At 59.4% G+C, this 15533-nt stretch overlaps 2 pseudogenes across 2 annotated transcripts; one reads left to right on the forward strand and one right to left on the reverse strand.

Moving 5' to 3' along the window:
• Positions 1-216: 216 nt before the first annotated feature.
• Positions 217-703, reverse strand: LOC309621285 (serine/arginine-rich splicing factor 3 pseudogene; annotated as a pseudogene). The gene has a single exon. The product of its transcript is annotated as a serine/arginine-rich splicing factor 3 pseudogene (transcript).
• A 4861-nt stretch (positions 704-5564) lies between these two features.
• LOC309621286 (thimet oligopeptidase-like) lies at positions 5565-9004 on the forward strand (annotated as a pseudogene). The gene is made up of 7 exons: positions 5565-5706; positions 5907-6282; positions 6371-6557; positions 7574-7625; positions 7732-7860; positions 8497-8635; positions 8849-9004. The product of its transcript is annotated as a thimet oligopeptidase-like (transcript).
• The last annotated feature ends 6529 nt before the right edge of the window (positions 9005-15533 follow it).

The following is a 15533-nucleotide window of genomic DNA, read 5'->3' on the forward strand; positions in this document are numbered from 1 at the left end:
ATTCTTCATATTACATGCCTCCCAGGACCCATTTCAAACCATAGAGAATGACACCTTTATGTGTCACTGTCCCAAGAGACAAACAAATGTGAACAACTAAAACATTTAAAAAGTGCACCAAGCTTCAGAAGTCTCAAACAAAACTTGAATTTTCTGTACATACTCCTGCCAAATGAAGTTATTGCCTGTACACCACTCCTCTTGCAAAGTGGTCTTCTATTTCCTTTCATCTGACCTAGATCGGCTAGGAGACCTAGAGAAAGATCAGGACGGCTTGTGATTTCTCTCTTGGGACAGGGATCTCTCTCTTCTCCTATATCTAGAAAGGGACCTGCTCTGGCTGACGGAGAAGGCTCTCCATCTTGGAGATGTGCGGGAGGTGGAGGACTCCTCCTCCCATAATCATCTCGAGGGCGACGACCCCAAGAAGGAGGCGGTCACGATTTCGACTTCTCTTTTCCCCATTCGACAGGTCCACTCTTACTCGGCAGCCACATAGTGTTCTCCCATCTAGTTCTCGGACAGCATCGGCTGCATCTCGGGGATCTTCACATTCAACGAGAGCGAAGCCGGGAGGGTTTTTAGCACCCCACACACTTCAGAGTGGTCCATAATAGCCTAAAGCTCGTTCCAATTCAGCCTTGTTACCACTGTTTCCAAGATTCCCTACATAAACTTTACAGTCCAACGGACAGGAATCACGTTGCAAGACCCTCGTGGCTCCTGGGTTTCACGGGCCACAGGGTGGTCCCGGGCCTCTAGAATCTGGTAGCTGAATCTGCTCGCACAAGCTGTCCTGTGGGGATGCGTTTTCCCCTATGTGTCCAGCCCGGGGCCCTGCTCTCTTGGCCCGGCCTCCCGGGTGAGAGGGTGAACCCCAGCTCCCTGGAGCAGACACTCAGAGCCCTGGTGACCGGACTCACGGCTGACGGGGCTGGAGCGGCGGCTGGACACGTGTGGCCAGCCTGGTGGTGTTTGGCCCCGTCTGCAGTTCCAGTTCCAGCTGAGAAAGAGCCTCCCTGTGTTACTTTCTCCTGGTTGTGTAAGGATCCCCGGTGTCATTTGACAGAAATGTAGACGGTGTGTTCTTTCTCTCTTTTCTCCCTGCTTCCTCTCCTCCCTCTCTGCCTCCCTCTCTCCCTGTACCTCTTTCCCTGTTCCGCTCTCCCTCTACCTCTTTCCCACTCCCTCTCTCGCTCTCCCTCTGTCGCTTCCTCTCTCCCTCCCTCTCTCCCTCTCCCTCCCTCTCCCTCTCTCTTTCCTCTCCCTATCTCCCTCTCTCCTCTCTCCCTCTTCCCTCTTCCTCTCCCTCTTCCCTCTGCCTCTTTCCTCTGCCTCTTTCCTCTCCCTCTTCCCTCTCCCTCTTCCCTCTCCTCTTTCCCTCTCCTTCTCTCCCTCCCCCTCTCTCCCTCTCCCTCTCTCCCCCCTCTCTCTCCCTCTTCCTCTCTCCCTCTCCCCTGTCTCTGCCTCTCCCTCCGTCTCTCCCTCTGGGAGGGAGTGAGGGAGATGGAGAGATGGAGGGAGCGGGAGAGTTGGAGGGAGAGGGAGAGGGAGAGGGAGAAGAGGGAGGAGAGGGAGGGAGGAGACGTCTCTCCCTCGCTCCCTCCCTCTGCCTCCCTCCCTCTCCTCTCTTTCCCTCTCCCTCCGTCTCTCCGTCTCCCTCACTCCCTCTCAGAGAGGGAGAGACGGAGGGAGAGGCAAAGACAAGGGAGAGGGGGAGAGGGAGAGAGGGAGGGGGAGAGAGAGGGGGGAGAGAGGGAGAGCTCTCTTCCTCCCTCCCTCTCCCTCTCTCCTCCTTCTCTCCCTCTCTCCCTCACCCTCTCTCCCTCTCCCTCCCTCCATCACTTTCCCTCCTTCTCCCTCTCCCTCTCTCCCTCCCAGAGAGGGAGAGACAGAGGGAGAGGGAGAGGGGGGAGACAGGGACACGGAGAGGGAGGGAGGGAGGGAGGGAGACAGAGAGGGAAGCAGGCACCCTCTCGCCTTCTCCCTCTCCCTACCTCCTTCTCCGACTCCCCCTCTCCTCTCCCTCTGTCTCTCCCTCTCCCTCCCTCCCTCTAGGAGAGGGAGAGGGAGAGGAAGGGAGGGAGAGGGAGAGAGGGAGGGGGAGGGAGACGGAGAGGGAGAGACGTCTCGCCCTCCTTCCCTCTCCCTCCCTCGCCCTTTCCCTTCCTCTCTCCCTCTCCCTCCCTCTGTCTCACCCTCTCCCTCCCTCTCTCTCTCCCTCTCCCTCACTCCCTCCCAGAGAGGGAGAGATGGAGGGAGAGGGAGAGACGAGGGAGAGGGGGAGAGGGAGAGAGGGAGGGGGGAGGGAGGGAGAGGGAAGAGGGAGAGTGGGAGAGAGGGAGAGAAGGAGGAGAGAGGGAAAGGGAGGAATAGACCTCTCTCTTTCTCCCTCTCTCCGTCTCTCCCTCTCTCCCCCTCTCTCTCCCTCTCCCTCTCTCCCTCTTCCCTCTCTGCCTCTTCCCTCTGCTTCTTTCCTCTGCCTCTTTCCTCTCCCTCTTCCCTCTCCTCTTTCCCTCTCCTTCTCTCCCTCCCCTCTCCCTCTGGGAGGGAGTGAGGGAGATGGAGAGATGGAGGGAGCGGGAGAGTTAGACGGAGAGGGAGAGGGAGAGGGAGAAGAGGGAGGAAAGGGAGGGAGGAAACGTCTCTCCCTCCCTCCCTCCCTCTCCTCCCTTTCCCTCTCCCTCCATCTCTCCGTCTCCCTCACTCCCTCTCAGAGAGGGAGAGACGGAGGGAGAGGCAAAGGCAAGGGAGAGGGGGAGAGGGAGAGAGGGAGGGGGAGAGAGAGGGGGGAGAGAGGGAGAGCTCTCTTCCTCCCTCCCTCTCCCTCTCTCCTCCTTCTCTCCCTCTCTCCCTCACCCTCTCTCCCTCTCCCTCCCTCCATCACTTTCCCTCCTTCTCCCTCTCCCTCTCTCCCTCCCAGAGAGGGAGAGACAGAGGGAGAGGGAGAGGGGGGAGACAGGGACACGGAGAGGGAGGGAGGGAGGGAGGGAGACAGAGAGGGAAGCAGGCACCCTCTCGCCTTCTCCCTCTCCCTACCTCCTTCTCCGACTCCCCCTCTCCTCTCCCTCTGTCTCTCCCTCTCCCTCCCTCCCTCTAGGAGAGGGAGAGGGAGAGGGAGAGGAAGAGAGGGAGAGGGAGAGGAAGGGAGGGAGAGGGAGAGAGGGAGGGGGAGGGAGACGGAGAGGGAGAGACGTCTCGTCCTCCTTCCCTCTCCCTCCCTCGCCCTTTCTCTTCCTCTCTCCCTCTCCCTCCCTCTGTCTCACCCTCTCCCTCCCTCTGTCTCTCCCTCTCCCTCACTCCCTCCCAGAGAGGGAGAGATGGAGGGAGAGGGAGAGACGAGGGAGAGGGGGAGAGGGAGAGAGGGAGGGGGGAGGGAGGGAGAGGGAAGAGGGAGAGTGGGAGAGAGGGAGAGAAGGAGGAGAGAGGGAAAGGGAGGAAGAGACCTCTCTCTCTCTCCCTCTCTCCGTCTCTCCCTCTCTCCCCCTCTCTCTCCCTCTCCCTCTCTCCCTCTCCCTTGTCTCTGCCTCTTCGTCTCTCTGTCTCTGGGAGGGAGTGAGGGAGATGGAGAGACGGAGGGAGAGGGAGGAGAGGGAGCGAGGAAGAGGGAGAGAGGGAGGGAGAGAGGGAGGGAGAGAGGGATAGAGGGAGGGAGGGAGAGATGTCTTTGTCTTTCCCTCCCTTCCTCTATCACTCTCTCCCTCTTCCCCCTCCCTCTCCTGCTCCCTGTCCCTCTCCCTCCCTCTATCCCTCTCTCCCTCTCCCCCCTCCCTCTCCTGCTCCCTGTCCCTCTCCCTCCACCTCCTTCCCTCTCTGGAGAGGGAAGGAGGTGGAGGGAGAGGGAGAGGGAGAGGGAGCACGAGAGGGAGAGAGGGAGAGGGAAAGAGGTATAGGAAGAGCGGAACAGGGAAACAGGGAAAGGGGGACAGGGAGAGAGGGAGAGGGAGAGGGAGAGCAGAGCAGGGAAACAGTGACAGGGAAAGAGGGAGGCAGAGAGGGAGATGGAAACGGGGAAAGGGAGGGGGGACGGATAGAGGGAGAGGGAGAGAGGGACAGGGAAAGAGAGACAGGGATGGAGGGAGGGAGAGAGGGACAGGACAGGGCAAGATGGACAGGGAGAGAGGGAGGGAGAGAGGGAGGGAGAGAGGCAGAGGGAGGGAGAGAGGCAGAGGGAGAGATGGAGGGAGAGTGAGAGGCAGGGAGGTAGAGGGAGGGAGGGAGGGAGGGAGACAGAGAGGGAGACAGGGAGAAGGGCTGATGGGGGCTCCCTCCCCCTCCCATCCTCTGCCCACTGCTTTCTCTTTTTTCTGCTTCAACAAACACCAGGCGCCTTTCAGATCAGCCCTGAAGTCAACGTTGATGCTTGGGACGGCCTGACCTCCCCGCTGCCTTCCAGCCCAGGACCACAGCTGGGAGATGAAGTCTGCGGGGCCCTGGGGGGGGGGGCAGCGGCGGCGGAGGTGGTGGAGGCAGGCACCTCCTCTGACGCCCAATCTCTCCTCCTTTACGAGGCAGCCGCCAGCTCCCCTCCCTGACTCCCCAAGATTTGGGGCCATTTTAATATGTGTCGATAATGCCATGAGCTACTATTTAACTTTTCCACGAGGACCCATCTCCCGAAATGCAGTGGTTTTCAGGCTTGGCTGCACTAGAGAACCCCCAGGGAAAGGAGAGACGTCTGTACCTCCCTCTCTCTCCCTCTCCCTCCGTATCTCCTTCTGGCTCTCTCCCTCTCCTTCTGGGGTGATGCCCGATGAGCTCAGATTCGCAGATGTTCCCCCCATCCCCTCTCTGTGCCTTGCGTGGGGCCTGGGCCTTCTCACTGTGGCCCGGGAACAGCCTCGACATTCAGACATCGGTTCCTGCAAGGACACTTGCGTTTGGTCCATACCGCATGTGGCTGCAGTCTGTGCTTCTCCCGTTTAGCATCTTCAGTAGATGGGGGCTGTGCATGAGCCCTTCATCTTCCCCGCAGACACCACTGGTGCTTGCTCGGCCTCGCGGGTGATGTCCACGGGGGACAGACCTGTGTCCCCACCTTCTTGGGCTGCAGACAGGCCACGTTGGTCCTGTGGTGACTGGGGGCTCCCAGGAGAACCCCACCGCAGACCCAGAGAGGTGGCCCCAGAGAAGGTGGCGTACGCCTGGGGCCAGGCCTCACCAGCCAACCACGGGGCACCTGCAGCAACAGGTCTCTCGCCGTCCAGGGGCTGGGTGTTCGGGCGCCGTGGGGATGAGCTGCTGTCTGCACGGCAGCCAAGTTTGTATTGTTGAGCCCGGGGAGGCCCCTGGGTGGCTCCTGGAGAGCCTGGTCACATTTCTTCCTGCCCTTGGCCTTAGAGCTCATCATGGTTCACGCCGTTTCTGGTTCCAAAAGGACCTGTGTTCATAAAGACCACATGTTAGGACAGCACCAAAGTGTCTAGAAATCCAGGCCAGGAGGAGGAGGGAGGGGGTTTGGCTGTGCCCGCCAGTGGCCTGAGAGCCCTCCCACCCACAGAGACCTGGCCCGGGGCCTGTGGGGAGGGCGTGGCCCACGGTCCCCAGCGCTGGCTGTCTCTGGGTTCCAGGAGAACTGCGCGATCCTCGGGGAGCTGGTAAGGCTGCAGGCTCAGAAGTCCCGCCTGCTGGGATTCAGCACGCGTGCCGACTCTGTGCTGGAGATGAACATGGCCAAGACCAGCCAGGTGGTGGCCACTTTCCTAGGTAACCCCGCCTCCCCGAGTCCCAGTGGGGACGGGGGTCAGGTGGACCTTGACTGGACGTGGTGCTGCCTGAGACCCCACTGTGTCAGCCCTTGGGGGTCGCCTTCCCCAACCCTTCATTCTGCCTCGAGGGGCGTGGGGTGGGGGGCGGCTGGGCGGCTGCCACAGGGACATAGCTGAGCCTCTCCCCTCCGCCCGCAGATGAGCTGGCCCAGAAGCTGAAGCCCCTCGGGGAGCAGGAGCGGCCGTGATCCTGGAGCTAAAGAAGGCTGAGTGCCAGAGGCGGGGCCTGCACTTTGACGGGCCCATCAACGTCTAGGACCTGCGCTACTACATGAACCAGGGGGAGGAGACGCGCTACCACGTGGACCAGTACCTGCTCAATGAGTCCTTCCCCATGCAGGTGGTCACGCGCGGGCGGCTGGGCATCTCCCAGGAGCTGCTGGGGCTGACCTTCGACCTGGAGGAAGGCGCCAACATGCGTCACGAAGATGAAGATGTGAGGCTCTACACGGTCCGGGACGCGGCCTCGGGCAAGGTCATCCATCAGCAAGTTCTACCTGGACCTCTACCCTCGGTGCATGCGTGGGGGAACCTGTTGGCCGTGGGCCGGGGCTCCTCTGTGGTAGCGGGGGTAGCGGGGCCTCACCCGCGTCCCTCCCCAGGGAAGGGAAGTCCGGGCACATGGCCTGCTTTGGCCTGCAGCCGGGCTGCCTGCAGCAGGACGGGAGGCGCCAGATTGCCATCGCGGCCATGGTGGCCAACTTCACCAAGCCTACGCCCAACCCGCCCTCCCTGTTCCAGCATGATGAGCTGGAGACCTACTTCCATGAGTTCTGGCAAGCGATGCACCAGCTCCGCTCCCACGAGGGTGCGGGCGAGGGGCTGAAGGCAGGGGGCGGGGAGGGCCCGGGCTCTCCCGTGGTCCTCAGGCAGGCCCTCGCCACGGGATTCTTCCGCTGATGTCACCCCGCACGAGGAGACGCCCTCGGTGTCAGTTTCCATCATCAAACCCCACGCACTGGGCGCGTAAACAACGGAAGTGGATGTCCTCGAGACTCTGGAGGCTGGAAGTCCCAGATCAAGGAGTCAGGACTGGTTCCCTGCATGTTAAATACAGGTATTCAAGAGTTGCCTTTAAAAAAGACAAAATAGAAGAAAGGAACGTTGCATGCAAGGCTGGTGAGTGATGAGTGATGAGAACCAGAGGTTAGGCTCTGGGGCCGGGAGCACCACGCCCTGTGAGGCCCTGGGGCTGCTGCCAGTCTCGGTGGAGGCTCAGCAAGTCCCAGTGACTTCCCAATGTGGGGGGGGGGGTCCCCAGATGAGCGTCTGGGCCCAGGACCCAGTGCTCGTTCAGTCTTCCTGCAGTCAGCCCTTCGTCCTGAGAGCGATGCTCTCACAGACTGCAACCGGAGCGCGTGGGGACACTTTACTGAGCTGTGCAGCCGTCACTACTGCCCTGTTCTGGAACATTTCCCTCACCCCAAAAAGGTCCCTCACGCCCTTAGTTATCATTCCCTCCCCTCCCCTGTCCCTGACAACCAGGAACCCACTCTGACTCTGTGGATCTACCTGTTCTGGACGTTTCCCCTCAGTGGGGTCACACCCTGTGTGTCCTTCTGTGTCTGACTTCTCTCGCTGAGCACCGTGTTCTCACGGTGCATCCACGTGGCAGCGAGTGGCAGGGCTTCACACCTTTGCGTGGTCGAGGGCCGGAAAAAAGACAAACGAAAAGAAGGGCACGTTGCCTGCGACTCTGGTGACAGCCGGGGATGAGAACCAGAGGGTAGGCTCTGGGGCCGGGAGCGCCGCGCCCTGTGAAGCCCTGGCGCTGCTGCCAGTCTCGGCGGGGCACGAGCAGCGCCGTCCCCCAGGAGCTGCTGGACAAGCTCATCAAGTCCCGGCTGGCCAACCCCCGTGCGGCCGGGCCGAGGGAAAGGAAAGGGGCTCCCGGACCGCCCGGCTGGAAAGCGCGGCCTGGACACAGTGCCAGCGCCCCCGTCTCCTTCCTCCCGCCCTCCAGGCCTCTTCAACCTGCGCCAGATCGTCCTGGCCAAGGTGGACCAGGCCCTGCACACGCAGACGCCCTCGGACCCGGCCTAGGACAATGCCCGCCTCTGCCAGGAGATCCTCGGGGTCCCAGCCACGCCAGGTAGCCAAGCGCACGCCGGGCCCACCTTAGCGGTCGGTTGGCGGCTACTGCCCAGGTCAAGAGGATCCTCTGGTGGTGTGTGAAGGGGGACCGACTGACGGGCTCTGGTCGAGGCTCGCTGACCTCTGGCCTCTTCCTGCCTGGGTTCCTGGGCTGGTCCCTCCAGCTGTGGCCCGCGGAGTCCGAGGGTGGGCTGGGCGTATCTGCACGTGCTTTCTGGAGAGCCTGGAAGAGGCAGGAGAGGGCTTCATACCCTGGACGGAACGCGTCGACGAGGTTTGCCCGAGCGTGTCGGTGCGGAGACGCAGTTCACTCCCTCGTGAGCGCTTTAACCCGCGCTCTCCCCGTGCTGGAGGGCGAGCCCTGACTCATCCCTCGGAGCCTCGGGCAGCTGTCCCTGTAAGAGGCTTAGGGGTGAACCCTCGTGAGCTTCAGCAGAAAGTCGGCAAAGATTGATTTGTGTCCCTCCACTGAGTTGCCCGCAAGGTCCCCGTTTTCTAGAAGTGTTGGGCCAATACTCCCTCTAGTGGCAGGGGACTCAGACAGGGCTGCTTTGAGGCCCCAAGCTCTGGGCTCTGGGGAAGGGGCACGGAGCGGCCAGGGGGCCGGGCAGGAGCCTCTCCGCGTGTGTCCCAGGGACCCACCTGCCTGCGACCTTCGGCCACCTGGCAGGAAGCTACGACGCCCAGTCCTATGGCTACCTGTGCAGCGAGGTGTACTCCGCGGACACGGTCCACACACTCGTTTCAAGCAGGAGGGCGTCCTGAGTGGCAAGGTGAGAGGCCGGCCTGCCGTGCAGACCAACACGGAGGTCCTTGGCCTGGGCCTAGATGCTTGTGCCGCCCGCCTGGGCCTGCCAGGCTCTGAGGGCCCTGCCCAGAACCCCCTGCTCCCCTGCCCTTTGTTGAGTCACAGCAGAGGTGGCCACATCCACACCCTCCGTGAAGGGGGTGCTCCACCCTCCTGCAGCCCCGCCCCCTCTCCTCAGGTTGCCATGGACTACAGAAGCTGCATTCTGAGGCCAGGGGGCTCCGAGGATGCCAAGGGCATGGTGAAGCTCTTCCTGGGTTGTGACCCCATGCAGGACGCCTTCCTCCTGAGCAAAGGGCTGCAGGTTGAGGGCTGCAAGCCGCCGGCCTGCTGACGGCACGGGGTTTTGCCCCCCCGGGCGGGCCGGGTGCCTTAGCGCCCCGTCGGGGCGGGGGAGGGGCCGTGTGTCCTCCCAGCCCCCGAGTCCCCGGCGGCCGGCCTAGGCCAAAAGTCTCCACCTGGAAGTGTCTGGAAAGCCTGGCATCAAGGCTCCCCCTTGTTGCACTAATGCAATCCCTTCCTGGGGAGCTTTCCTGGTAACAAAACGGTTCTTTGAAAACGCAGCCATTAATAAAAAAGACTCTACTCCTGGTCTCTGCCTGCCGTCCCTTCCACCACAGGAGTGGCATGGGGGCCGTCACACTGGGGGGAGTTCTGACCTTGGTCGGGGATCAGCCCTGGGGCCGTGGTGACGCGTCTGGGTCACTGGGAGACGGCTGAGCTGTGGGGTGAGTTCAGACGGGGATGGTGCCCCGCACCCCGACCGGGCAGGCTCTCCAGTGAGGGGGTGTCAGTTTCCTGCCGGCCTCTCGCCCATCACTGTTTGGCATCTCGGGGGCTGTGACTGGCTGGAGCTGGTTCTGGCGGTGGGCACAGCTGCGGGAAGCCCGGCTGTGGCTGTCCCTGTCCCCGTGTCCTGTCCCCCTGCTCACGGCCGGCCGGCTGGCTCCCTCTGGTCATCGGCAGCTGCTGAAGTCTGGACCACAGCAAGGGGCCGCCTTCCTGGGTCCTAGCAATTCTTCCCAAAGGCCTTAGGGATGTGTTTTGGTGGCAGTAGGAATTCAGAGAGGGTGCTGCACCACTGGAGCGGTAGGGTGGCTCTGGACCGTCCCGTGTGTCCTTCCCTGGCCTTTGAGCTCCTTGGGAGCCCTGCCTCCACAAAGGACGCCAGGCAGCGGAACGAGGGCGCGGGCGGCGCCCCGACCTTCTCCCCGTGGCCCAGGCGGGCAGGCCGTGCCACGCTCTGTCCTCCCCTCAGCCTGCCCGCCCGTTCTGTTGTTATTCTACCGAAGAGGACACAGACATTCAGAGAGGCTAGGGTCCATGCCTGAGGTCTCATATCCAGTAAGTGTCAGAGCCGGGGTTTGAACCCAGACAGCCTGTCCCGGAGACCGCGCCCTAACCTCTACACAAACCACCTCCTGGTTCCCTTTATTAGCACAAGACTCATTTCCCTGACAAGCCCAGACCCCATAAGGGCAACCCTGCCTCCCCCACGTGACCAGCCCTTGCCAACTACTCACCCCAGTGGCAGAGGGACGAGCCACACAGGGGACCCGCCCATCTTGGCCATGGGGACACAGACACCCACTCACACCCAGAAGGACCTCCTCTTTACCTTAGGCCACACGCCCATGCCGAAGGAGCTGCTGTCTGCCAGCTGGTGCAGGTACAGTTCTGTCCTGGAAACAGAGAAGGGACCAGAAGTAAGGGAGGACCCACCCACACCAGTGGCCTGGCAGGGCAGGTGGGCATCATGGCACGGGGCTCCACAGAGTGCCCCAGGTGGCCCCGGGGTCTGCCTCAGGCCCTGGCCCTGCCTCCCGAATATTCCTCACTTGCTGCCCTCAATGGGCCCTTCTTAAGTGAAGGCCTTCCAGAAGCTTCCTTACTCCTCAGTTACCCTGCTCTGAAAACTGGGAGTTTCCTCCCTAATCTGCCCTCTCTCCAAAGGGTAAGGTGCCCCTCTGGCCTTAGCCAAGAGGCTCAGGACAGGTTGGGCCTGCCCTTCAGACGGGGGTGGAAGGCAGGAGACAAATGATGGGGGACGCAGAGGCAAATTGAAAATTATCACCCCTCGCCTGGGGTGAGCACTCCCTGGAGCTTCACTAGATAGAACCTTACTCATTCGTTCAACAGATGAGGAAACCAAGGCTCAGAGACAGGGAGCCACATGTCCAAGAATTCCCAGGAGTCAGCGAGGGGCAGAGATGACTCCCTGGGCCACCTCCCCCAGAAGGCCCTCCCAGATGAGCCTTGTGGCTTCTCTGCTGTTCCACCTGGTGCCTCCTCGCCCTGAGCTACCTCAGGTGCACCCAAGGCTCTCACAGAGTTTAGGAGCTTCTGGAAGATTTGGGGTCTGCTGTTCCTTGCCCACCTCCCACGCTGCTGTCAGAACCTGTACCAAAATGTCACCGTCACAGCAGACACCCACCACCACCCCCCAGCGTGTATAAAGAGCCATATGTGAATTATCTCACTTAATCCTGTAAGGTCAGCAGTCAAGGTACTATTTCCACTTTACAGAGGAAGAAACGGAGGTTCAGAGCAGGTGACACCTGGCCAGGTTCACCCAGCCCAGGAGCAGTACCAGGCAGCAAGAATCAGAGGCCAGATTCCTAACCACTGGGCTCCACTGCCTCTCACCTCTGGGCAGAGGCAGGGCTGGGGCCCTGGAGAGCGGAGGCCCTTTGTCTCACTGCCCTCGGCTGTCCCTGCTCAGCCCAGTCGCTCACCTGAGAGCCAGGTCCAATCCGGATAGCATCTGGGAGAAAACCTCGAAATTGCCTTCCCCTTCCAGCTGCCGGGCCACGTGGCTCTTCTCCAACAGCATCGTCTGCCAGGGGAGAGGACAGGCGCCGGTCAGCACGAGGCCCCGCTAGGCTGCCCGCACACCCCCACCAACCCCCAGGCCCACTCTTCGAGGCAGCACCTCAGGCCCCAACTTGGCTGGACGCCTCCAAATCAAAACGTGCCAGGCCTTTGTCTCACTGATTCAGCGTCCACGCAGGCAATCAACGAATGCAACGGGCTCATTCCGATGAAGGAATCCAAGGGTACTAACAATTAACCCAGAGCCGCCCTCCAACACACTCTTATGCAACCGAAGCCCTTAATAACTTGACCCACATGGTGATGCACGGTAGACTTTCAGGGCCGGGACAGAAAGGGATTTATCGTGCACCAGCGAGTCTGGGTATTCTCCTAGCTCCACATACAAACAACCCTTCTAATAACCTAATCCTGTTTTCTGTTCAAACAGAATGTTGGCGGGGGCGGGGCGGGGGGGGGAAGGGGAGGAGCCAGGTGATTTCAGAGAGAGGAACAAACAGGCCATGTGCCTGTCACACACGGGCTGCCGCAGAAGGCCAGCGAGCGCCTGTTTAATTTCAGCTTACGCTTTTAAGACCCAGCTAATGAGCGGCTGAATTATGTATCTACTCATGAATATTTCATCCCTGTGATACTCCGAGGCACAGACGAGCTGGCCTGCTCCGGGAGGAGATGTCTGGGCACTGAGTGAGGTGGGGAGGAGCTGGCCTTGGCCTGGGGAGCGATGACCATTTAGACACATTCCAGGGTCCCAGCTGGAGGCGTGGGCCCTGCTGAGTGGGGCTGAGGCTACTGCAGCCCCAAAGAGCCCCCTCTCCCTCCCACCCAGAGGCCTCACCTGGAGCTGGGCGGCCGTGACTCGGCCTGTGGCGTTCAAGTCCAGTGACATCACCATGGAGCACCGGGTGGCACGGCGGCTGTGGCCGGTGAACACGGAGCCAAAGGCCCGGAGGACAGTGAAGGTGGCTCGAATCTTCTCCACTGGTGGGGCACAGACAGGGCATCACCCGTGGCCCGGGTGCTGCCACCCCCACCTCTCACAGGACCCCATTCTGGCCCCAGGCCCCAGCAGGGGCCCCTCCACTCCCCCAACTCAGCTCTAAGCCACACCTCTTCCGCTGCTGGGCTGGCCCTGTGCTGCAAGCAGGGGCGCGGGGTGAGCAAGAGTGAGCCCAGAAGGGGAGATACACACACCTAGGATTGGTACGATCTGAGTGACAAGGGCTGCCCTAGGGCCTCCTGGGCCTGGTGGAGTCTAGGAGGAGGGCAGAGCATTAACATTCTTGGACCTGCTGTCGGGGAACGCCCATCACAGCCAGCTCAAAAAGCCCAGCAGTCCCAAGCTTTTTAACATAACTATTTAACAAGCACCCACTATGTGCTAGGCACCTGGATACAGCCTAGCCTGACTCCCACTCCCCCAACACACACTTTCAGCAGATCTACATTCTGGGAGGGCCTCTCCTTGCTGTATCCCCAGCTCCTCACAGGGCTCTAACCTGGGCCAGGTGCAGAACAGGTGATCAATAAAGCATTGGAATAAGCCCAGTGGAGAAGCAGGATAGTACAATGGTTAAACAAGCTTGAATATGGCCTCTCCCCGTTGTTAGTCACCTGATTTGGAGCGAATAAATTAACCCCCCTGTGCCTCAGATACCCCATCTATAAGATGGGGGTAATAATAGTACTTACTTACCTCATGTGGTTGCCACAAAGACTAAAAGCTTTAATAATGTAAAGTGCTCAGAACATGCTCCAAATGTGGTGGTGTTAGTATTGTTTGTTATTATTAGAAAAGCAATACTGCCTGGGCCATATATTCTCAGCAGGGGGAATACTGCCCCCAAGAGGGCAGAAACTGATTCTTGAGGATGGGGGCAGTTTTCCTTTCTTATGTATAGAATAGAGCACAGATACACACACACACACACACACGTCTGTGTGTGTCTGTATATATATACACACATACACACACACTGCATAAACAAATATATGGTGAATCTATGGCATTAACTTTTCATGGTGGGAGACGATTAGGAGAAAGAACAACTAAAAAGGCTCCTCAGAGGGGCAACAATACATTGAGGACACTGGCCCAGGGGTAACAGCTCTGGAGCCAAACTGTCTGTGTTTGAATCTCGGTGCTAGGATGTATGAGCTGTGTGGCCTTGGGCAAGCTGGTTAACCTCCCTGCGTTTTAATGGCCTCATCTATAAAATTCAAATAATAATAATGTCTACCTTATAGGGATGTTTTAAATAATAAATAAGTTAACCTGCTTGGAATAGAGCCTGGCGCGTAAGTCCTCAGCAAGCATTTACCACGATCCCCATCAATATTGTAATTATTATCACCAACTGACACTATTTTTTATTGAAGTATAGTTGATTTACAATGTTGAAACTCTTTCTTTAATGCCCAGCTCAAACATCATTTCCTCAAGGAAGCCCCCCGGCCCCTTCTCTGTGCTCCCTCCGCCTCTCCCCTCCCCAGCTCGGCCAGCAAGCGGTGCAGAGCACTGGAGTCTGGCACAGATGAGCAGCTGAGTCTCCCTTCCGGCTGTCAGTGCCTCCTTGTCTTTGTTTTTACTTATCGGGTCCTCTGCACAGTCCAGTGGGCTGTGCGCTGCACAAGGACACCACACCTAAGGGCACAGCATTTATATCAGATAGCCATAGGCCTGTATACTTATTAGGATGATGGCCCAGAACGTGGTGGTCAAGTGTTTGGTTCTAACAATGTCAATGCGTGACGACGGTTCCACATGTGGCAGTGAGTGTCTTAGGCAAGGAGTACCTGTTTCTAATTCACACAAAAGTACCCAACAGACTAGGGGTGGCCCTGCCCAGAAGCCAGCACAGGGTCTGCACACAGGTGCTCAGTGAACGCTAGCTGAGCAGATATAAGAAAGAGCCGCCCAGCACCCCCTCTGACTCTCCCTTCCCTTCCCCCACGCCACCGCCCCCACCACGTCCCAGCTGCACGTCACCTGGAGACCACTGTACCTGAGACCCTGCCATCCACACTGCCTGCCATCCCCACCAGGTGCTCCAGGACCTGCTCGCAGCAGGTGGTCTTGCCAGCACCGCTCTGGCCCAGGGCCACGATGCTCTGGTCCCTCTGCTGGCTCAGCAGAGCCCAGTACGCCCGCTGGGCCAGGGAGCCAACGTGGGCGGGTAGGCCATCCCAGCAGCTCCTGGGCACCTGCAGGAAGAGCGCCGGCATCAGCCTTCCCACCCGGCCGGGGCCCAGGGAGCACTCCACAATGCTCCAACCCGGCCTCAGGCCCAGATCCACGTCCATGCCTCCCATCCTACTCCAGCCTTGTCAGAGACGTCGTGCATTTTTCTGGGGAGAGCCCAGCCTGGAGATCTAGTCCTGCCACTGGCTCGCTGTGAGTCCTTGGGCAGCCTTGGACCCTGCTCTGAGCCTGGCCTCTTCTTCAGCCAATGAGAGGCTTGAACTAAAGCTGCATTAGCTCATGGGGCTCATCTCACTTGCTACACAAAGGACTGGATCGTACCTGTCTGAAATGAAGCAGGTGGATAAAATGGCTCAATTGATGAGTGACGTCTGCCATGGAAACAGAATGGGGCATGGGGGAATTGGCGGTACGTGTGCTATGTATTTGCTATAACAGATTTAGATACCGGAAGCCCCTTTGACTTCATTCATTCATCCATCCATACATTCATTCACTCAGTAAAAAAAAAAAAAAATTCATTGAGTGTCTACTACATAGCAGGCACTAACCCAGGCACTGGGGGCACAACACTACTCAAGGCGAATAAAGGAAATCTCTGCCAACCGTGAGGAGATATCATTATACAACTATTAAGATGGCTAAAAAACCGGTTTTTAATTTTTTTTGACACACTACCAAGTTCTGGTTAAGATGCAGAGCAAGTGGAATTCTCCCACAATGCTACACAATACAGCCACTCTGGAGAACAGCTTGGCAGCCTCTTTTACAGTGATACGTACACTCGTCATCCAACTGAGCAACCCCACTCCTAGGTATTTACCCAAGA

The sequence above is a fragment of the Balaenoptera borealis genome, assembly GCF_965194805.1.
Source record: "Balaenoptera borealis genome assembly, contig: HAP1_SCAFFOLD_248, whole genome shotgun sequence".
NCBI classification, from domain to species: Eukaryota; Metazoa; Chordata; class Mammalia; order Artiodactyla; family Balaenopteridae; genus Balaenoptera; species Balaenoptera borealis.